Raw genomic sequence first — 22,492 nt, forward strand, 5'->3', positions numbered from 1 at the left:
GCCAGGATGGCGGAGCGGTCTAAGGCGTTGCGTTCAGGTCGCAGTCTCCCCAGGAGGTGTGGTTTAGAATCCCGCCTCAGACAGAGCCCATTGAAAGTACCAAGCAAGAACAAAGCAAACACATTCAAGAGAGCATTACCAGGTGCCAGGATGGCGGAGCGGTCTAAGGCGTTGCGTTCAGGTCAAAGTCTCCCCAGGAGGCGTGGGTTCGAATCCCGCCTCAGACAGAGCCCATTGAAAGTACCAAGCAATAACAAAGCAAAGACAGTCAAGAGAGCATTACCAGTATCCAGGATGGCAGAGCGGTCTAAGGCGCTGCGTTCAGGTCCCAGACTCCCCAGGAGGCGTGGGTTCGAATCCCGCCTCAGACAGAGCCCATTGAATGTACCAAGCAAGAACAAAGCAAACACAGTCAAGAGAGCATTACCAGTTGCCAGGATGGCGGAGCGTCCTAAGGCGTTGCGTTCAGGTCGCAGTCTCCCCAGGAGGCGTGGGTTCGAATCCCGCAGCAGACAGACCCCATTGAAAGTACCAAGCAAGAAGAAAGCAAACACATTCAAGAGAGCATTACCAGGTGCCGGGATGGCGGAGCAGTCTAAGGCGTTGCGTTCAGGTCGCAGTCTCCCCAGGAGGCGTGGGTTCGAATCCCACCTCAGACAGAGCCCATTGAAAGTACCAAGCAAGAACAAAGCCAACACATTCAAGAGAGCATTACCAGGTGCCGGGATGGCGGAGCGGTCTAAGGCGTTGCGTTCAGGTTGCAGTCTCCCCAGGAGGCGTGGGTTCGAATCCCACCTCAGACAGTGCCCATTGAAAGTACCAAGCAAGAACAAAGCAAACACAGTCAAGAGAGCATTACCAGTTGCCAGGATGGCGGAGCGGTCTAAGGCGTTGCGTTCAGGTCGCAGTCTCCCCAGGAGGCGTGGGTTCGAATCCCGCCTCAGACAGAGCCCATTGAAAGTACCAAGCAAGAACAAAGCAAACACAGTCAAGAGAGCATTACCAGGTGCCAGGATGGCGGAGCGGTCTAAGGTGTTGCGTTCAGGTCGCAGTCTCCCCAGGAGGCGTGGGTTCGAATCCCGCCTCAGACAGAGCCCATTGAAAGTACCAAGCAAGAACAAAGCAAACACAGTCAAGAGAGCATTACCAGGTGCCAGGATGGCGAAGCGGTCTAAGGCGTTGCGTTCAGGTCGCAGTCTCCCCAGGAGACGTGGATTCGAATCCCACCTCAGACAGAGCCCATTGAAAGTACCAAGCAATAACAAAGCAAACACAGTCAAGAGAGCATTACCAGTTGCCTGGATGGCGGAGCGGTCTAAGGCGTTGCGTTCAGGTCGCAGTCTCCCCAGGAGGCGTGGGTTCGAATCCCACCTCAGACAGTGCCCATTGAAAGTACCAAACAAGAACAAAGCAAACACATTCAAGAGAGCATTACCAGGTGCCAGAATGGCGGAGCGGTCTAAGGCGTTGCGTTCAGGTCGCAGTCTCCCCAGGAGGCGTGGGTTCAAATCCCACCTCAGACAGTGCCCATTGAAAGTACCAAGCAAGAACAAAGCAAACACAGTCAAGAGAGCATTACCAGGTGCCAGGATGGCGGAACGGTCTAAGGCGTTGCGTTCACGTCGCAGTCTCCCCAGGAGGCGTGGGTTCGAATCCCACCTCAGACAGTGCCCATTGAAAGTACCAAGCAAGAACAAAGCAAACACAGTCAAGAGAGCATTACTAGCTGCCAGGATGGCGGAGCGGTCTAAGGCGTTGCGTTCAGGTCGCAGTCTCCCCTGGAGGCGTGGGTTCGAATCCCGCCTCAGACAGAGCCCAATGAAAGTACCAAGCAAGAACAAAGCAAACACAGTCAAGAGAGCATTACCAGATGATAAGATGGCAGAGCGGTCTCAGGCATTGCGTTCAGGTCGCAGTCTCCCCAGGAGGCGTGGGTTCAAATCCCACCTCAGACAGTGCCCATTGAAAGTACCAAGCAAGAACAAAGCAAACACAGTCAAGAGAGCATTACCAGTTGCCAGGATGGCGGAACGGTCTAAGGCGTTGCGTTCACGTCGCAGTCTCCCCAGGAGGCGTGGGTTCGAATCCCACCTCAGACAGTGCCCATTGAAAGTACCAAGCAAGTACAAAGCAAACACAGTCAAGAGAGCATTACCAGTTGCCAGGATAGCGGAGCGGTCTAAGGTGTTGCGTTCAGGTCGCAGTCTCCCCAGGAGGCGTGGGTTCGAATCCCACCTCAGACAGAGCCCATTGAAAGTACCAAGCAAGAACAAAGCAAACACATTCAAGAGAGCATTACCAGGTGCAAGGATGGCGGAGCGGTCTAAGGCGTTGCGTTCAGGTCGCAGTCTCCCCAGGAGGCGTGGGTTCGAATCCCACCTCAGACAGAGCCCATTGAAAGTACCAAGCTAGAACAAAGCAAACACATTCAAGAGAGCATTACCAGGTGCCAGGATGGCGGAGCGGTCTAAGGCGTTGCGTTCAGGTCGCAGTCTCCCCAGGAGGCGTGGGTTCGAATCCCACCTCAGACAGAGCCCATTGAAAGTACCAAGCAAGAACAAAGCAAACACAGTCAAGAGAGCATTACCAGATGATAAGATGGCAGAGCGGTCTCAGGCATTGCGTTCAGGTCGCAGTCTCCCCAGGAGGCGTGGGTTCAAATCCCACCTCAGACAGTGCCCATTGAAAGTACCAAGCAAGAACAAAGCAAACACAGTCAAGAGAGCATTACCAGTTGCCAGGATGGCGGAACGGTCTAAGGCGTTGCGTTCACGTCGCAGTCTCCCCAGGAGGCGTGGGTTCGAATCCCACCTCAGACAGTGCCCATTGAAAGTACCAAGCAAGTACAAAGCAAACACAGTCAAGAGAGCATTACCAGTTGCCAGGATAGCGGAGCGGTCTAAGGTGTTGCGTTCAGGTCGCAGTCTCCCCAGGAGGCGTGGGTTCGAATCCCACCTCAGACAGAGCCCATTGAAAGTACCAAGCAAGAACAAAGCAAACACATTCAAGAGAGCATTACCAGGTGCAAGGATGGCGGAGCGGTCTAAGGCGTTGCGTTCAGGTCGCAGTCTCCCCAGGAGGCGTGGGTTCGAATCCCACCTCAGACAGAGCCCATTGAAAGTACCAAGCTAGAACAAAGCAAACACATTCAAGAGAGCATTACCAGGTGCCAGGATGGCGGAGCGGTCTAAGGCGTTGCGTTCAGGTCGCAGTCTCCCCAGGAGGCGTGGGTTCGAATCCCGCCTCAGACAGAGCCCATTGAAAGTACCAAGCAAGAACAAAGCAAACACAGTCAAGAGAGCATTACCAGTTGCAGGGATGGCAGAGCTGTCTAAGGCGCTGCGTTCAGGTCGCAGTCTCCCCAGGAGGCGTGGGTTCGAATCCCGCCTCAGACAGAGCCCATTGAAAGTACCAAGCAAGAACAAAGCAAACACATTCAAGAGAGCATTACCAGGTGCCAGGATGGCGGAGCGGTCTAAGGCGTTGCGTTCAGGTCGCAGTCTCCCCAGGAGGCGTGGTTTAGAATCCCGCCTCAGACAGAGCCCATTGAAAGTACCAAGCAAGAACAAAGCAAACACATTCAAGAGAGCATTACCAGGTGCCAGGATGGCGGAGCGGTCTAAGGCGTTGCGTTCAGGTCAAAGTCTCCCCAGGAGGCGTGGGTTCGAATCCCGCCTCAGACAGAGCCCATTGAAAGTACCAAGCAATAACAAAGCAAAGACAGTCAAGAGAGCATTACCAGTTGCCAGGATGGCAGAGCGGTCTAAGGCGCTGCGTTCAGGTCCCAGACTCCCCAGGAGGCGTGGGTTCGAATCCCGCCTCAGACAGAGCCCATTGAATGTACCAAGCAAGAACAAAGCAAACACAGTCAAGAGAGCATTACCAGTTGCCAGGATGGCGGAGCGGTCTAAGGCGTTGCGTTCAGGTCGCAGTCTCCCCAGGAGGCGTGGGTTCGAATCCCGCAGCAGACAGACCCCATTGAAAGTACCAAGCAAGAAGAAAGCAAACACATTCAAGAGAGCATTACCAGGTGCCGGGATGGCGGAGCAGTCTAAGGCGTTGCGTTCAGGTCGCAGTCTCCCCAGGAGGCGTGGGTTCGAATCCCACCTCAGACAGAGCCCATTGAAAGTACCAAGCAAGAACAAAGCCAACACATTCAAGAGAGCATTACCAGGTGCCGGGATGGCGGAGCGGTCTAAGGCGTTGCGTTCAGGTTGCAGTCTCCCCAGGAGGCGTGGGTTCGAATCCCACCTCAGACAGTGCCCATTGAAAGTACCAAGCAAGAACAAAGCAAACACAGTCAAGAGAGCATTACTAGTTGCCAGGATGGCGGAGCGGTCTAAGGCGTTGCGTTCAGGTCGCAGTCTCCCCAGGAGGCGTGGGTTCGAATCCCGCCTCAGACAGAGCCCATTGAAAGTACCAAGCAAGAACAAAGCAAACACAGTCAAGAGAGCATTACCAGGTGCCAGGATGGCGGAGCGGTCTAAGGCGTTGCGTTCAGGTCGCAGTCTCCCCAGGAGGCGTGGGTTAGAATCCCGCCTCAGACAGAGCCCATTGAACGTACCAAGCAATAACAAAGCAAACACAGTCAAGAGAACATTACCAGCTGCCGGGATGGCAGAGCGGTGTAAGGTGTTGCGTTCAGGTCGCAGTCTCCCCTGGAGGTGTGGGTTCGAATCCCGCCTCAGACCGAGCCCATTGAAAGTACCAAGCAAGAACAAAGCAAACACAGTCAAGAGAGCATTACCAGGTGCCAGGATGGCGAAGCGGTCTAAGGCGTTGCGTTCAGGTCGCAGTCTCCCCAGGAGGCGTGGGTTCGAATCCCACCTCAGAGAGAGCCCATTGAAAGTACCAAGCAATAACAAAGCAAACACAGTCAAGAGAGCATTACCAGCTGCCAGGATGACAGAGCGGTCTGAGGCGTTGCGTTCAGGTCGCAGTCTCCCCTGGAGGTGTGGGTTCGAATCCCGCCTCAGACAGAGCCCATTGAAAGTACCAAACAAGAACAAAGCAAACACAGTCAAGAGAGCATTACCAGTTGCCAGGAGTGCAGAGCGGTGTAAGGCGTTGCATTCAGGTCGCAGTCTCCCCTGGAGGCGTGGGTTCGAATCCCGCCTAAGACAGAGCCCATTGAAAGTACCAAGCAAGAACAAAGCAAACACAGTCAAGAGAGCATTACCAGTTGCCAGGATGGCAGAGCGGTCTAAGGCGTTGCGTTCAGGTCGCAGTCTCCCCAGGAGGCGTGGGTTCGAATCCCGCCTCAGACAGAGCCCATTGAAAGTACCAAGCAAGAACAAAGCAAACACAGTCAAGAGAGCATTACCAGGTGCCAGGATGGCGGAGCGGTCTAAGGTGTTGCGTTCAGGTCGCAGTCTCCCCAGGAGGCGTGGGTTCGAATCCCGCCTCAGACAGAGCCCATTGAAAGTACCAAGCAAGAACAAAGCAAACACAGTCAAGAGAGCATTACCAGCTGCCAGGATGGCGGAGCGGTCTAAGGCGTTGCGTTCAGGTCGCAGTCTCCCCTGGAGGCGTGGGTTCGAATCCCGCCTCAGACAGAGCCCATTGAAAGTACCAAGCAAGAACAAAGCAAACACATTCAAGAGAGCATTACCAGGTGCCAGAATGGCGGAGCGGTCTAAGGCGTTGCGTTCAGGTCGCAGTCTCCCCAGGAGGCGTGGGTTCGAATCCCACCTCAGACAGAGCCCATTGAAAGTACCAAGCAATAACAAAGGAAACACAGTCAAGAGAGCATTACCAGTTGCCTGGATGGCGGAGCGGTCTAAGGCGTTGCGTTCAGGTCGCAGTCTCCCCAGGAGGCGTGGGTTCGAATCCCACCTCAGACAGTGCCCATTGAAAGTACCAAGCAAGAACAAAGCAAACACATTCAAGAGAGCATTACCAGGTGCCAGAATGGCGGAGCGGTCTAAGGCGTTGCGTTCAGGTCGCAGTCTCCCCAGGAGGCGTGGGTTCGAATCCCACCTCAGACAGAGCCCATTGAAAGTACCAAGCAAGAACAAAGCAAACACAGTCAAGAGAGCATTACCAGATGATAAGATGGCAGAGCGGTCTCAGGCATTGCGTTCAGGTCGCAGTCTCCCCAGGAGGCGTGGGTTCAAATCCCACCTCAGACAGTGCCCATTGAAAGTACCAAGCAAGAACAAAGCAAACACAGTCAAGAGAGCATTACCAGTTGCCAGGATGGCGGAACGGTCTAAGGCGTTGCGTTCACGTCGCAGTCTCCCCAGGAGGCGTGGGTTCGAATCCCACCTCAGACAGTGCCCATTGAAAGTACCAAGCAAGAACAAAGCAAACACAGTCAAGAGAGCATTACCAGTTGCCAGGATGGCAGAGCGGTCTAAGGCGCTGCGTTCAGGTCGCAGTCAACCCAGGAGGCGTGGGTTCGAATCCCGCCTCAGACAGAGCCCATTGAAAGTACCAAGCAAGAACAAAGCAAACACATTCAAGAGAGCATTACCAGATGCCAGGATGGCGGAGCGGTCTAAGGCGTTGCGTTCAGGTCGCAGTCTCCCCAGGAGGCGTGGGTTCGAATCCCACCTCAGACAGAGCCAATTGAAAGTACCAAGCAAGAACAAAGCAAACACATTCAAGAGAGCATTACCAGGTGCCAGAATGGCGGAGCGGTCTAAGGCGTTGCGTTCAGGTCGCAGTCTCCCCAGGAGGCGTGGGTTCGAATCCCACCTCAGACAGAGCCCATTGAAAGTACCAAGCAAGAACAAAGCAAACACAGTCAAGAGAGCATTACCAGATGATAAGATGGCAGAGCGGTCTCAGGCATTGCGTTCAGGTCGCAGTCTCCCCAGGAGGCGTGGGTTCAAATCCCACCTCAGACAGTGCCCATTGAAAGTACCAAGCAAGAACAAAGCAAACACAGGCAAGAGAGCATTACCAGTTGCCAGGATGGCGGAACGGTCTAAGGCGTTGCGTTCACGTCGCAGTCTCCCCAGGAGGCGTGGGTTCGAATCCCACCTCAGACAGTGCCCATTGAAAGTACCAAGCAAGTACAAAGCAAACACAGTCAAGAGAGCATTACCAGTTGCCAGGATAGCGGAGCGGTCTAAGGTGTTGCGTTCAGGTCGCAGTCTCCCCAGGAGGCGTGGGTTCGAATCCCACCTCAGACAGAGCCCATTGAAAGAACCAAGCATGAACAAAGCAAACACATTCAAGAGAGCATTACCAGGTGCAAGGATGGCGGAGCGGTCTAAGGCGTTGCGTTCAGGTCGCAGTCTCCCCAGGAGGCGTGGGTTCGAATCCCACCTCAGACAGAGCCCATTGAAAGTACCAAGCTAGAACAAAGCAAACACATTCAAGAGAGCATTACCAGGTGCCAGGATGGCGGCGCGGTCTAAGGCGTTGCGTTCAGGTCGCAGTTTCCCCAGGAGGCGTGGGTTCGAATCCCGCCTCAGACAGAGCCCATTGAAAGTACCAATCAAGAACAAAGCAAACACAGTCAAGAGAGCATTACCAGTTGCAGGGATGGCAGAGCTGTCTAAGGCGCTGCGTTCAGGTCGCAGTCTCCCCAGGAGGCGTGGGTTCGAATCCCGCCTCAGACAGAGCCCATTGAAAGTACCAAGCAAGAACAAAGCAAACACATTCAAGAGAGCATTACCAGGTGCCAGGATGGCGGAGCGGTCTAAGGCGTTGCGTTCAGGTCGCAGTCTCCCCAGGAGGCGTGGTTTAGAATCCCGCCTCAGACAGAGCCCATTGAAAGTACCAAGCAAGAACAAAGCAAACACATTCAAGAGAGCATTACCAGGTGCCAGGATGGCGGAGCGGTCTAAGGCGTTGCGTTCAGGTCAAAGTCTCCCCAGGAGGCGTGGGTTCGAATCCCGCCTCAGACAGAGCCCATTGAAAGTACCAAGCAATAACAAAGCAAAGACAGTCAAGAGAGCATTACCAGTTGCCAGGATGGCAGAGCGGTCTAAGGCGCTGCGTTCAGGTCCCAGACTCCCCAGGAGGCGTGGGTTCGAATCCCGCCTCAGACAGAGCCCATTGAATGTACCAAGCAAGAACAAAGCAAACACAGTCAAGAGAGCATTACCAGTTGCCAGGATGGCGGAGCGGTCTAAGGCGTTGCGTTCAGGTCGCAGTCTCCCCAGGAGGCGTGGGTTCGAATCCCGCAGCAGACAGAGCCCATTGAAAGTACCAAGCAAGAACAAAGCAAACACAGTCAAGAGAGCATTACCAGGTGCCAGGATGGCGGAGCGGTCTAAGGCGTTGCGTTCAGGTCGCAGTCTCCCCAGGAGGCGTGGGTTAGAATCCCGCCTCAGACAGAGCCCATTGAACGTACCAAGCAATAACAAAGCAAACACAGTCAAGAGAACATTACCAGCTGCCGGGATGGCAGAGCGGTGTAAGGTGTTGCGTTCAGGTCGCAGTCTCCCCTGGAGGTGTGGGTTCGAATCCCGCCTCAGACCGAGCCCATTGAAAGTACCAAGCAAGAACAAAGCAAACACAGTCAAGAGAGCATTACCAGGTGCCAGGATGGCGAAGCGGTCTAAGGCGTTGCGTTCAGGTCGCAGTCTCCCCAGGAGGCGTGGGTTCGAATCCCACCTCAGAGAGAGCCCATTGAAAGTACCAAGCAATAACAAAGCAAACACAGTCAAGAGAGCATTACCAGCTGCCAGGATGACAGAGCGGTCTGAGGCGTTGCGTTCAGGTCGCAGTCTCCCCTGGAGGTGTGGGTTCGAATCCCGCCTCAGACAGAGCCCATTGAAAGTACCAAACAAGAACAAAGCAAACACAGTCAAGAGAGCATTACCAGTTGCCAGGAGTGCAGAGCGGTGTAAGGCGTTGCATTCAGGTCGCAGTCTCCCCTGGAGGCGTGGGTTCGAATCCCGCCTAAGACAGAGCCCATTGAAAGTACCAAGCAAGAACAAAGCAAACACAGTCAAGAGAGCATTACCAGTTGCCAGGATGGCGGAGCGATCTAAGGCGTTGCGTTCAGGTCGCAGTCTCCCCAGGAGGCGTGGGTTCGAATCCCGCCTCAGACAGAGCCCATTGAAAGTACCAAGCAAGAACAAAGCAAACACAGTCAAGAGAGCATTACCAGGTGCCAGGATGGCGGAGCGGTCTAAGGTGTTGCGTTCAGGTCGCAGTCTCCCCAGGAGGCGTGGGTTCGAATCCCGCCTCAGACAGAGCCCATTGAAAGTACCAAGCAAGAACAAAGCAAACACAGTCAAGAGAGCATTACCAGCTGCCAGGATGGCGGAGCGGTCTAAGGCGTTGCGTTCAGGTCGCAGTCTCCCCTGGAGGCGTGGGTTCGAATCCCGCCTCAGACAGAGCCCATTGAAAGTACCAAGCAAGAACAAAGCAAACACATTCAAGAGAGCATTACCAGGTGCCAGAATGGCGGAGCGGTCTAAGGCGTTGCGTTCAGGTCGCAGTCTCCCCAGGAGGCGTGGGTTCGAATCCCACCTCAGACAGAGCCCATTGAAAGTACCAAGCAATAACAAAGGAAACACAGTCAAGAGAGCATTACCAGTTGCCTGGATGGCGGAGCGGTCTAAGGCGTTGCGTTCAGGTCGCAGTCTCCCCAGGAGGCGTGGGTTCGAATCCCACCTCAGACAGTGCCCATTGAAAGTACCAAGCAAGAACAAAGCAAACACATTCAAGAGAGCATTACCAGGTGCCAGAATGGCGGAGCGGTCTAAGGCGTTGCGTTCAGGTCGCAGTCTCCCCAGGAGGCGTGGGTTCGAATCCCACCTCAGACAGAGCCCATTGAAAGTACCAAGCAAGAACAAAGCAAACACAGTCAAGAGAGCATTACCAGATGATAAGATGGCAGAGCGGTCTCAGGCATTGCGTTCAGGTCGCAGTCTCCCCAGGAGGCGTGGGTTCAAATCCCACCTCAGACAGTGCCCATTGAAAGTACCAAGCAAGAACAAAGCAAACACAGTCAAGAGAGCATTACCAGTTGCCAGGATGGCGGAACGGTCTAAGGCGTTGCGTTCACGTCGCAGTCTCCCCAGGAGGCGTGGGTTCGAATCCCACCTCAGACAGTGCCCATTGAAAGTACCAAGCAAGAACAAAGCAAACACAGTCAAGAGAGCATTACCAGTTGCCAGGATGGCAGAGCGGTCTAAGGCGCTGCGTTCAGGTCGCAGTCAACCCAGGAGGCGTGGGTTCGAATCCCGCCTCAGACAGAGCCCATTGAAAGTACCAAGCAAGAACAAAGCAAACACATTCAAGAGAGCATTACCAGATGCCAGGATGGCGGAGCGGTCTAAGGCGTTGCGTTCAGGTCGCAGTCTCCCCAGGAGGCGTGGGTTCGAATCCCACCTCAGACAGAGCCAATTGAAAGTACCAAGCAAGAACAAAGCAAACACATTCAAGAGAGCATTACCAGGTGCCAGAATGGCGGAGCGGTCTAAGGCGTTGCGTTCAGGTCGCAGTCTCCCCAGGAGGCGTGGGTTCGAATCCCACCTCAGACAGAGCCCATTGAAAGTACCAAGCAAGAACAAAGCAAACACAGTCAAGAGAGCATTACCAGATGATAAGATGGCAGAGCGGTCTCAGGCATTGCGTTCAGGTCGCAGTCTCCCCAGGAGGCGTGGGTTCAAATCCCACCTCAGACAGTGCCCATTGAAAGTACCAAGCAAGAACAAAGCAAACACAGTCAAGAGAGCATTACCAGTTGCCAGGATGGCGGAACGGTCTAAGGCGTTGCGTTCACGTCGCAGTCTCCCCAGGAGGCGTGGGTTCGAATCCCACCTCAGACAGTGCCCATTGAAAGTACCAAGCAAGTACAAAGCAAACACAGTCAAGAGAGCATTACCAGTTGCCAGGATAGCGGAGCGGTCTAAGGTGTTGCGTTCAGGTCGCAGTCTCCCCAGGAGGCGTGGGTTCGAATCCCACCTCAGACAGAGCCCATTGAAAGAACCAAGCATGAACAAAGCAAACACATTCAAGAGAGCATTACCAGGTGCAAGGATGGCGGAGCGGTCTAAGGCGCTGCGTTCAGGTCGCAGTCTCCCCAGGAGGCGTGGGTTCGAATCCCGCCTCAGACAGAGCCCATTGAAAGTACCAAGCAAGAACAAAGCAAACACATTCAAGAGAGCATTACCAGGTGCCAGGATGGCGGAGCGGTCTAAGGCGTTGCGTTCAGGTCGCAGTCTCCCCAGGAGGCGTGGGTTCGAATCCCGCCTCAGACAGAGCCCATTGAAAGTACCAAGCAAGAACAAAGCAAACACATTCAAGAGAGCATTACCAGGTGCCAGGATGGCGGAGCGGTCTAAGGCGTTGCGTTCAGGTCGCAGTCTCCCCAGGAGGCGTGGTTTAGAATCCCGCCTCAGACAGAGCCCATTGAAAGTACCAAGCAAGAACAAAGCAAACACATTCAAGAGAGCATTACCAGGTGCCAGGATGGCGGAGCGGTCTAAGGCGTTGCGTTCAGGTCAAAGTCTCCCCAGGAGGCGTGGGTTCGAATCCCGCCTCAGACAGAGCCCATTGAAAGTACCAAGCAATAACAAAGCAAAGACAGTCAAGAGAGCATTACCAGTTGCCAGGATGGCAGAGCGGTCTAAGGCGCTGCGTTCAGGTCCCAGACTCCCCAGGAGGCGTGGGTTCGAATCCCGCCTCAGACAGAGCCCATTGAATGTACCAAGCAAGAACAAAGCAAACACAGTCAAGAGAGCATTACCAGTTGCCAGGATGGCGGAGCGGTCTAAGGCGTTGCGTTCAGGTCGCAGTCTCCCCAGGAGGCGTGGGTTCGAATCCCGCAGCAGACAGACCCCATTGAAAGTACCAAGCAAGAAGAAAGCAAACACATTCAAGAGAGCATTACCAGGTGCCGGGATGGCGGAGCAGTCTAAGGCGTTGCGTTCAGGTCGCAGTCTCCCCAGGAGGCGTGGGTTCGAATCCCACCTCAGACAGAGCCCATTGAAAGTACCAAGCAAGAACAAAGCCAACACATTCAAGAGAGCATTACCAGCTGCCGGGATGGCAGAGCGGTGTAAGGTGTTGCGTTCAGGTCGCAGTCTCCCCTGGAGGTGTGGGTTCGAATCCCGCCTCAGACCGAGCCCATTGAAAGTACCAAGCAAGAACAAAGCAAACACAGTCAAGAGAGCATTACCAGGTGCCAGGATGGCGAAGCGGTCTAAGGCGTTGCGTTCAGGTCGCAGTCTCCCCAGGAGGCGTGGGTTCGAATCCCACCTCAGAGAGAGCCCATTGAAAGTACCAAGCAATAACAAAGCAAACACAGTCAAGAGAGCATTACCAGCTGCCAGGATGACAGAGCGGTCTGAGGCGTTGCGTTCAGGTCGCAGTCTCCCCTGGAGGTGTGGGTTCGAATCCCGCCTCAGACAGAGCCCATTGAAAGTACCAAACAAGAACAAAGCAAACACAGTCAAGAGAGCATTACCAGTTGCCAGGAGTGCAGAGCGGTGTAAGGCGTTGCATTCAGGTCGCAGTCTCCCCTGGAGGCGTGGGTTCGAATCCCGCCTAAGACAGAGCCCATTGAAAGTACCAAGCAAGAACAAAGCAAACACAGTCAAGAGAGCATTACCAGTTGCCAGGATGGCGGAGCGATCTAAGGCGTTGCGTTCAGGTCGCAGTCTCCCCAGGAGGCGTGGGTTCGAATCCCGCCTCAGACAGAGCCCATTGAAAGTACCAAGCAAGAACAAAGCAAACACAGTCAAGAGAGCATTACCAGGTGCCAGGATGGCGGAGCGGTCTAAGGTGTTGCGTTCAGGTCGCAGTCTCCCCAGGAGGCGTGGGTTCGAATCCCGCCTCAGACAGAGCCCATTGAAAGTACCAAGCAAGAACAAAGCAAACACAGTCAAGAGAGCATTACCAGCTGCCAGGATGGCGGAGCGGTCTAAGGCGTTGCGTTCAGGTCGCAGTCTCCCCTGGAGGCGTGGGTTCGAATCCCGCCTCAGACAGAGCCCATTGAAAGTACCAAGCAAGAACAAAGCAAACACATTCAAGAGAGCATTACCAGGTGCCAGAATGGCGGAGCGGTCTAAGGCGTTGCGTTCAGGTCGCAGTCTCCCCAGGAGGCGTGGGTTCGAATCCCACCTCAGACAGAGCCCATTGAAAGTACCAAGCAATAACAAAGGAAACACAGTCAAGAGAGCATTACCAGTTGCCTGGATGGCGGAGCGGTCTAAGGCGTTGCGTTCAGGTCGCAGTCTCCCCAGGAGGCGTGGGTTCGAATCCCACCTCAGACAGTGCCCATTGAAAGTACCAAGCAAGAACAAAGCAAACACATTCAAGAGAGCATTACCAGGTGCCAGAATGGCGGAGCGGTCTAAGGCGTTGCGTTCAGGTCGCAGTCTCCCCAGGAGGCGTGGGTTCGAATCCCACCTCAGACAGAGCCCATTGAAAGTACCAAGCAAGAACAAAGCAAACACAGTCAAGAGAGCATTACCAGATGATAAGATGGCAGAGCGGTCTCAGGCATTGCGTTCAGGTCGCAGTCTCCCCAGGAGGCGTGGGTTCAAATCCCACCTCAGACAGTGCCCATTGAAAGTACCAAGCAAGAACAAAGCAAACACAGTCAAGAGAGCATTACCAGTTGCCAGGATGGCGGAACGGTCTAAGGCGTTGCGTTCACGTCGCAGTCTCCCCAGGAGGCGTGGGTTCGAATCCCACCTCAGACAGTGCCCATTGAAAGTACCAAGCAAGAACAAAGCAAACACATTCAAGAGAGCATTACCAGTTGCCAGGATGGCAGAGCGGTCTAAGGCGCTGCGTTCAGGTCGCAGTCAACCCAGGAGGCGTGGGTTCGAATCCCGCCTCAGACAGAGCCCATTGAAAGTACCAAGCAAGAACAAAGCAAACACATTCAAGAGAGCATTACCAGATGCCAGGATGGCGGAGCGGTCTAAGGCGTTGCGTTCAGGTCGCAGTCTCCCCAGGAGGCGTGGGTTCGAATCCCACCTCAGACAGAGCCAATTGAAAGTACCAAGCAAGAACAAAGCAAACACATTCAAGAGAGCATTACCAGGTGCCAGAATGGCGGAGCGGTCTAAGGCGTTGCGTTCAGGTCGCAGTCTCCCCAGGAGGCGTGGGTTCGAATCCCACCTCAGACAGAGCCCATTGAAAGTACCAAGCAAGAACAAAGCAAACACAGTCAAGAGAGCATTACCAGATGATAAGATGGCAGAGCGGTCTCAGGCATTGCGTTCAGGTCGCAGTCTCCCCAGGAGGCGTGGGTTCAAATCCCACCTCAGACAGTGCCCATTGAAAGTACCAAGCAAGAACAAAGCAAACACAGTCAAGAGAGCATTACCAGTTGCCAGGATGGCGGAACGGTCTAAGGCGTTGCGTTCACGTCGCAGTCTCCCCAGGAGGCGTGGGTTCGAATCCCACCTCAGACAGTGCCCATTGAAAGTACCAAGCAAGAACAAAGCAAACACAGTCAAGAGAGCATTACCAGTTGCCAGGATGGCAGAGCGGTCTAAGGCGCTGCGTTCAGGTCGCAGTCAACCCAGGAGGCGTGGGTTCGAATCCCGCCTCAGACAGAGCCCATTGAAAGTACCAAGCAAGAACAAAGCAAACACATTCAAGAGAGCATTACCAGATGCCAGGATGGCGGAGCGGTCTAAGGCGTTGCGTTCAGGTCGCAGTCTCCCCAGGAGGCGTGGGTTCGAATCCCACCTCAGACAGAGCCAATTGAAAGTACCAAGCAAGAACAAAGCAAACACATTCAAGAGAGCATTACCAGGTGCCAGAATGGCGGAGCGGTCTAAGGCGTTGCGTTCAGGTCGCAGTCTCCCCAGGAGGCGTGGGTTCGAATCCCACCTCAGACAGAGCCCATTGAAAGTACCAAGCAAGAACAAAGCAAACACAGTCAAGAGAGCATTACCAGATGATAAGATGGCAGAGCGGTCTCAGGCATTGCGTTCAGGTCGCAGTCTCCCCAGGAGGCGTGGGTTCAAATCCCACCTCAGACAGTGCCCATTGAAAGTACCAAGCAAGAACAAAGCAAACACAGTCAAGAGAGCATTACCAGTTGCCAGGATGGCGGAACGGTCTAAGGCGTTGCGTTCACGTCGCAGTCTCCCCAGGAGGCGTGGGTTCGAATCCCACCTCAGACAGTGCCCATTGAAAGTACCAAGCAAGTACAAAGCAAACACAGTCAAGAGAGCATTACCAGTTGCCAGGATAGCGGAGCGGTCTAAGGTGTTGCGTTCAGGTCGCAGTCTCCCCAGGAGGCGTGGGTTCGAATCCCACCTCAGACAGAGCCCATTGAAAGAACCAAGCATGAACAAAGCAAACACATTCAAGAGAGCATTACCAGGTGCAAGGATGGCGGAGCGGTCTAAGGCGCTGCGTTCAGGTCGCAGTCTCCCCAGGAGGCGTGGGTTCGAATCCCCCCTCAGACAGAGCCCATTGAAAGTACCAAGCAAGAACAAAGCAAACACATTCAAGAGAGCATTACCAGGTGCCAGGATGGCGGAGCGGTCTAAGGCGTTGCGTTCAGGTCGCAGTCTCCCCAGGAGGCGTGGGTTCGAATCCCGCCTCAGACAGAGCCCATTGAAAGTACCAAGCAAGAACAAAGCAAACACATTCAAGAGAGCATTACCAGGTGCCAGGATGGCGGAGCGGTCTAAGGCGTTGCGTTCAGGTCGCAGTCTCCCCAGGAGGCGTGGTTTAGAATCCCGCCTCAGACAGAGCCCATTGAAAGTACCAAGCAAGAACAAAGCAAACACATTCAAGAGAGCATTACCAGGTGCCAGGATGGCGGAGCGGTCTAAGGCGTTGCGTTCAGGTCAAAGTCTCCCCAGGAGGCGTGGGTTCGAATCCCGCCTCAGACAGAGCCCATTGAAAGTACCAAGCAATAACAAAGCAAAGACAGTCAAGAGAGCATTACCAGTTGCCAGGATGGCAGAGCGGTCTAAGGCGCTGCGTTCAGGTCCCAGACTCCCCAGGAGGCGTGGGTTCGAATCCCGCCTCAGACAGAGCCCATTGAATGTACCAAGCAAGAACAAAGCAAACACAGTCAAGAGAGCATTACCAGTTGCCAGGATGGCGGAGCGGTCTAAGGCGTTGCGTTCAGGTCGCAGTCTCCCCAGGAGGCGTGGGTTCGAATCCCGCAGCAGACAGACCCCATTGAAAGTACCAAGCAAGAAGAAAGCAAACACATTCAAGAGAGCATTACCAGGTGCCGGGATGGCGGAGCAGTCTAAGGCGTTGCGTTCAGGTCGCAGTCTCCCCAGGAGGCGTGGGTTCGAATCCCACCTCAGACAGAGCCCATTGAAAGTACCAAGCAAGAACAAAGCCAACACATTCAAGAGAGCATTACCAGGTGCCGGGATGGCGGAGCGGTCTAAGGCGTTGCGTTCAGGTTGCAGTCTCCCCAGGAGGCGTGGGTTCGAATCCCGCCTCAGACAGAGCCCATTGAAAGTACCAAGCAAGAACAAAGCAAACACAGTCAAGAGAGCATTACCAGGTGCCAGGATGGCGGAGCGGTCTAAGGCGTTGCGTTCAGGTCGCAGTCTCCCCAGGAGGCGTGGGTTAGAATCCCGCCTCAGACAGAGCCCTTTGAACGTACCAAGCAATAACAAAGCAAACACAGTCAAGAGAACATTACCAGCTGCCGGGATGGCAGAGCGGTGTAAGGTGTTGCGTTCAGGTCGCAGTCTCCCCTGGAGGTGTGGGTTCGAATCCCGCCTCAGACCGAGCCCATTGAAAGTACCAAGCAAGAACAAAGCAAACACAGTCAAGAGAGCATTACCAGGTGCCAGGATGGCGAAGCGGTCTAAGGCGTTGCGTTCAGGTCGCAGTCTCCCCAGGAGGCGTGGGTTCGAATCCCACCTCAGAGAGAGCCCATTGAAAGTACCAAGCAATAACAAAGCAAACACAGTCAAGAGAGCATTACCAGCTGCCAGGATGACAGAGCGGTCTGAGGCGTTGCGTTCAGGTCGCAGTCTCCCCTGGAGGTGTGGGTTCGAATCCCGCCTCAGACAGAGCCCATTGAAAGTACCAAACAAGAACAAAGCAAACACAGTCAAGAGAGCATTACCAGTTGCCAGGAGTGCAGAGCGGTGTAAGGCGTTGCATTCAGGTCGCAGTCTCCCCTGGAGGCGTGGGTTCGAATCCCGCCTAAGACAGAGCCCATTGAAAGTACCAAGCAAGAACAAAGCAAACACAGTCAAGAGAGCATTACCAGTTGCCAGGATGGCGGAGCGATCTAAGGCGTTGCGTTCAGGTCGCAGTCTCCCCAGGAGGCGTGGGTTCGAATCCCGCCTCAGACAGAGCCCATTGAAAGTACCAAGCAAGAACAAAGCAAACACAGTCAAGAGAGCATTACCAGGTGCCAGGATGGCGGAGCGGTCTAAGGTGTTGCGTTCAGGTCGCAGTCTCCCCAGGAGGCGTGGGTTCGAATCCCGCCTCAGACAGAGCCCATTGAAAGTACCAAGCAAGAACAAAGCAAACACAGTCAAGAGAGCATTACCAGCTGCCAGGATGGCGGAGCGGTCTAAGGCGTTGCGTTCAGGTCGCAGTCTCCCCTGGAGGCGTGGGTTCGAATCCCGCCTCAGACAGAGCCCATTGAAAGTACCAAGCAAGAACAAAGCAAACACATTCAAGAGAGCATTACCAGGTGCCAGAATGGCGGAGCGGTCTAAGGCGTTGCGTTCAGGTCGCAGTCTCCCCAGGAGGCGTGGGTTCGAATCCCACCTCAGACAGAGCCCATTGAAAGTACCAAGCAATAACAAAGGAAACACAGTCAAGAGAGCATTACCAGTTGCCTGGATGGCGGAGCGGTCTAAGGCGTTGCGTTCAGGTCAAAGTCTCCCCAGGAGGCGTGGGTTCGAATCCCACCTCAGACAGTGCCCATTGAAAGTACCAAGCAAGAACAAAGCAAACACATTCAAGAGAGCATTACCAGGTGCCAGAATGGCGGAGCGGTCTAAGGCGTTGCGTTCAGGTCGCAGTCTCCCCAGGAGGCGTGGGTTCGAATCCCACCTCAGACAGAGCCCATTGAAAGTACCAAGCAAGAACAAAGCAAACACAGTCAAGAGAGCATTACCAGATGATAAGATGGCAGAGCGGTCTCAGGCATTGCGTTCAGGTCGCAGTCTCCCCAGGAGGCGTGGGTTCAAATCCCACCTCAGACAGTGCCCATTGAAAGTACCAAGCAAGAACAAAGCAAACACAGTCAAGAGAGCATTACCAGTTGCCAGGATGGCGGAACGGTCTAAGGCGTTGCGTTCACGTCGCAGTCTCCCCAGGAGGCGTGGGTTCGAATCCCACCTCAGACAGTGCCCATTGAAAGTACCAAGCAAGAACAAAGCAAACACAGTCAAGAGAGCATTACCAGTTGCCAGGATGGCAGAGCGGTCTAAGGCGCTGCGTTCAGGTCGCAGTCAACCCAGGAGGCGTGGGTTCGAATCCCGCCTCAGACAGAGCCCATTGAAAGTACCAAGCAAGAACAAAGCAAACACATTCAAGAGAGCATTACCAGATGCCAGGATGGCGGAGCGGTCTAAGGCGTTGCGTTCAGGTCGCAGTCTCCCCAGGAGGCGTGGGTTAGAATCCCGCCTCAGACAGAGCCCTTTGAACGTACCAAGCAATAACAAAGCAAACACAGTCAAGAGAACATTACCAGCTGCCGGGATGGCAGAGCGGTGTAAGGTGTTGCGTTCAGGTCGCAGTCTCCCCTGGAGGTGTGGGTTCGAATCCCGCCTCAGACCGAGCCCATTGAAAGTACCAAGCAAGAACAAAGCAAACACAGTCAAGAGAGCATTACCAGGTGCCAGGATGGCGAAGCGGTCTAAGGCGTTGCGTTCAGGTCGCAGTCTCCCCAGGAGGCGTGGGTTCGAATCCCACCTCAGAGAGAGCCCATTGAAAGTACCAAGCAATAACAAAGCAAACACAGTCAAGAGAGCATTACCAGCTGCCAGGATGACAGAGCGGTCTGAGGCGTTGCGTTCAGGTCGCAGTCTCCCCTGGAGGTGTGGGTTCGAATCCCGCCTCAGACAGAGCCCATTGAAAGTACCAAACAAGAACAAAGCAAACACAGTCAAGAGAGCATTACCAGTTGCCAGGAGTGCAGAGCGGTGTAAGGCGTTGCATTCAGGTCGCAGTCTCCCCTGGAGGCGTGGGTTCGAATCCCGCCTAAGACAGAGCCCATTGAAAGTACCAAGCAAGAACAAAGCAAACACAGTCAAGAGAGCATTACCAGTTGCCAGGATGGCGGAGCGATCTAAGGCGTTGCGTTCAGGTCGCAGTCTCCCCAGGAGGCGTGGGTTCGAATCCCGCCTCAGACAGAGCCCATTGAAAGTACCAAGCAAGAACAAAGCAAACACAGTCAAGAGAGCATTACCAGGTGCCAGGATGGCGGAGCGGTCTAAGGTGTTGCGTTCAGGTCGCAGTCTCCCCAGGAGGCGTGGGTTCGAATCCCGCCTCAGACAGAGCCCATTGAAAGTACCAAGCAAGAACAAAGCAAACACAGTCAAGAGAGCATTACCAGCTGCCAGGATGGCGGAGCGGTCTAAGGCGTTGCGTTCACGTCGCAGTCTCCCCAGGAGGCGTGGGTTCGAATCCCACCTCAGACAGTGCCCATTGAAAGTACCAAGCAAGAACAAAGCAAACACAGTCAAGAGAGCATTACCAGTTGCCAGGATGGCGGAACGGTCTAAGGCGTTGCGTTCACGTCGCAGTCTCCCCAGGAGGCGTGGGTTCGAATCCCACCTCAGACAGTGCCCATTGAAAGTACCAAGCAAGAACAAAGCAAACACAGTCAAGAGAGCATTACCAGTTGCCAGGATGGCGGAACGGTCTAAGGCGTTGCGTTCACGTCGCAGTCTCCCCAGGAGGCGTGGGTTCGAATCCCACCTCAGACAGTGCCCATTGAAAGTACCAAGCAAGAACAAAGCAAACACAGTCAAGAGAGCATTACCAGTTGCCAGGATGGCAGAGCGGTCTAAGGCGCTGCGTTCAGGTCGCAGTCAACCCAGGAGGCGTGGGTTCGAATCCCGCCTCAGACAGAGCCCATTGAAAGTACCAAGCAAGAACAAAGCAAACACATTCAAGAGAGCATTACCAGATGCCAGGATGGCGGAGCGGTCTAAGGCGTTGCGTTCAGGTCGCAGTCTCCCCAGGAGGCGTGGGTTAGAATCCCGCCTCAGACAGAGCCCTTTGAACGTACCAAGCAATAACAAAGCAAACACAGTCAAGAGAACATTACCAGCTGCCGGGATGGCAGAGCGGTGTAAGGTGTTGCGTTCAGGTCGCAGTCTCCCCTGGAGGTGTGGGTTCGAATCCCGCCTCAGACCGAGCCCATTGAAAGTACCAAGCAAGAACAAAGCAAACACAGTCAAGAGAGCATTACCAGGTGCCAGGATGGCGAAGCGGTCTAAGGCGTTGCGTTCAGGTCGCAGTCTCCCCAGGAGGCGTGGGTTCGAATCCCACCTCAGAGAGAGCCCATTGAAAGTACCAAGCAATAACAAAGCAAACACAGTCAAGAGAGCATTACCAGCTGCCAGGATGACAGAGCGGTCTGAGGCGTTGCGTTCAGGTCGCAGTCTCCCCTGGAGGTGTGGGTTCGAATCCCGCCTCAGACAGAGCCCATTGAAAGTACCAAACAAGAACAAAGCAAACACAGTCAAGAGAGCATTACCAGTTGCCAGGAGTGCAGAGCGGTGTAAGGCGTTGCATTCAGGTCGCAGTCTCCCCTGGAGGCGTGGGTTCGAATCCCGCCTAAGACAGAGCCCATTGAAAGTACCAAGCAAGAACAAAGCAAACACAGTCAAGAGAGCATTACCAGTTGCCAGGATGGCGGAGCGATCTAAGGCGTTGCGTTCAGGTCGCAGTCTCCCCAGGAGGCGTGGGTTCGAATCCCGCCTCAGACAGAGCCCATTGAAAGTACCAAGCAAGAACAAAGCAAACACAGTCAAGAGAGCATTACCAGGTGCCAGGATGGCGGAGCGGTCTAAGGTGTTGCGTTCAGGTCGCAGTCTCCCCAGGAGGCGTGGGTTCGAATCCCGCCTCAGACAGAGCCCATTGAAAGTACCAAGCAAGAACAAAGCAAACACAGTCAAGAGAGCATTACCAGCTGCCAGGATGGCGGAGCGGTCTAAGGCGTTGCGTTCAGGTCGCAGTCTCCCCTGGAGGCGTGGGTTCGAATCCCGCCTCAGACAGAGCCCATTGAAAGTACCAAGCAAGAACAAAGCAAACACATTCAAGAGAGCATTACCAGGTGCCAGAATGGCGGAGCGGTCTAAGGCGTTGCGTTCAGGTCGCAGTCTCCCCAGGAGGCGTGGGTTCGAATCCCACCTCAGACAGAGCCCATTGAAAGTACCAAGCAATAACAAAGGAAACACAGTCAAGAGAGCATTACCAGTTGCCTGGATGGCGGAGCGGTCTAAGGCGTTGCGTTCAGGTCGCAGTCTCCCCAGGAGGCGTGGGTTCGAATCCCACCTCAGACAGTGCCCATTGAAAGTACCAAGCAAGAACAAAGCAAACACATTCAAGAGAGCATTACCAGGTGCCAGAATGGCGGAGCGGTCTAAGGCGTTGCGTTCAGGTCGCAGTCTCCCCAGGAGGCGTGGGTTCGAATCCCACCTCAGACAGAGCCCATTGAAAGTACCAAGCAAGAACAAAGCAAACACAGTCAAGAGAGCATTACCAGATGATAAGATGGCAGAGCGGTCTCAGGCATTGCGTTCAGGTCGCAGTCTCCCCAGGAGGCGTGGGTTCAAATCCCACCTCAGACAGTGCCCATTGAAAGTACCAAGCAAGAACAAAGCAAACACAGTCAAGAGAGCATTACCAGTTGCCAGGATGGCGGAACGGTCTAAGGCGTTGCGTTCACGTCGCAGTCTCCCCAGGAGGCGTGGGTTCGAATCCCACCTCAGACAGTGCCCATTGAAAGTACCAAGCAAGAACAAAGCAAACACAGTCAAGAGAGCATTACCAGTTGCCAGGATGGCAGAGCGGTCTAAGGCGCTGCGTTCAGGTCGCAGTCAACCCAGGAGGCGTGGGTTCGAATCCCGCCTCAGACAGAGCCCATTGAAAGTACCAAGCAAGAACAAAGCAAACACATTCAAGAGAGCATTACCAGATGCCAGGATGGCGGAGCGGTCTAAGGCGTTGCGTTCAGGTCGCAGTCTCCCCAGGAGGCGTGGGTTCGAATCCCACCTCAGACAGAGCCAATTGAAAGTACCAAGCAAGAACAAAGCAAACACATTCAAGAGAGCATTACCAGGTGCCAGAATGGCGGAGCGGTCTAAGGCGTTGCGTTCAGGTCGCAGTCTCCCCAGGAGGCGTGGGTTCGAATCCCACCTCAGACAGAGCCCATTGAAAGTACCAAGCAAGAACAAAGCAAACACAGTCAAGAGAGCATTACCAGATGATAAGATGGCAGAGCGGTCTCAGGCATTGCGTTCAGGTCGCAGTCTCCCCAGGAGGCGTGGGTTCAAATCCCACCTCAGACAGTGCCCATTGAAAGTACCAAGCAAGAACAAAGCAAACACAGTCAAGAGAGCATTACCAGTTGCCAGGATGGCGGAACGGTCTAAGGCGT

Source organism: Idiotropiscis lumnitzeri, unplaced genomic scaffold, assembly GCF_059441095.1.
Source record: "Idiotropiscis lumnitzeri isolate Australia: NSW breed Sydney's pygmy pipehorse unplaced genomic scaffold, RoL_Ilum_1.0 HiC_scaffold_209, whole genome shotgun sequence".
Classification (NCBI taxonomy): Eukaryota; Metazoa; Chordata; class Actinopteri; order Syngnathiformes; family Syngnathidae; genus Idiotropiscis; species Idiotropiscis lumnitzeri.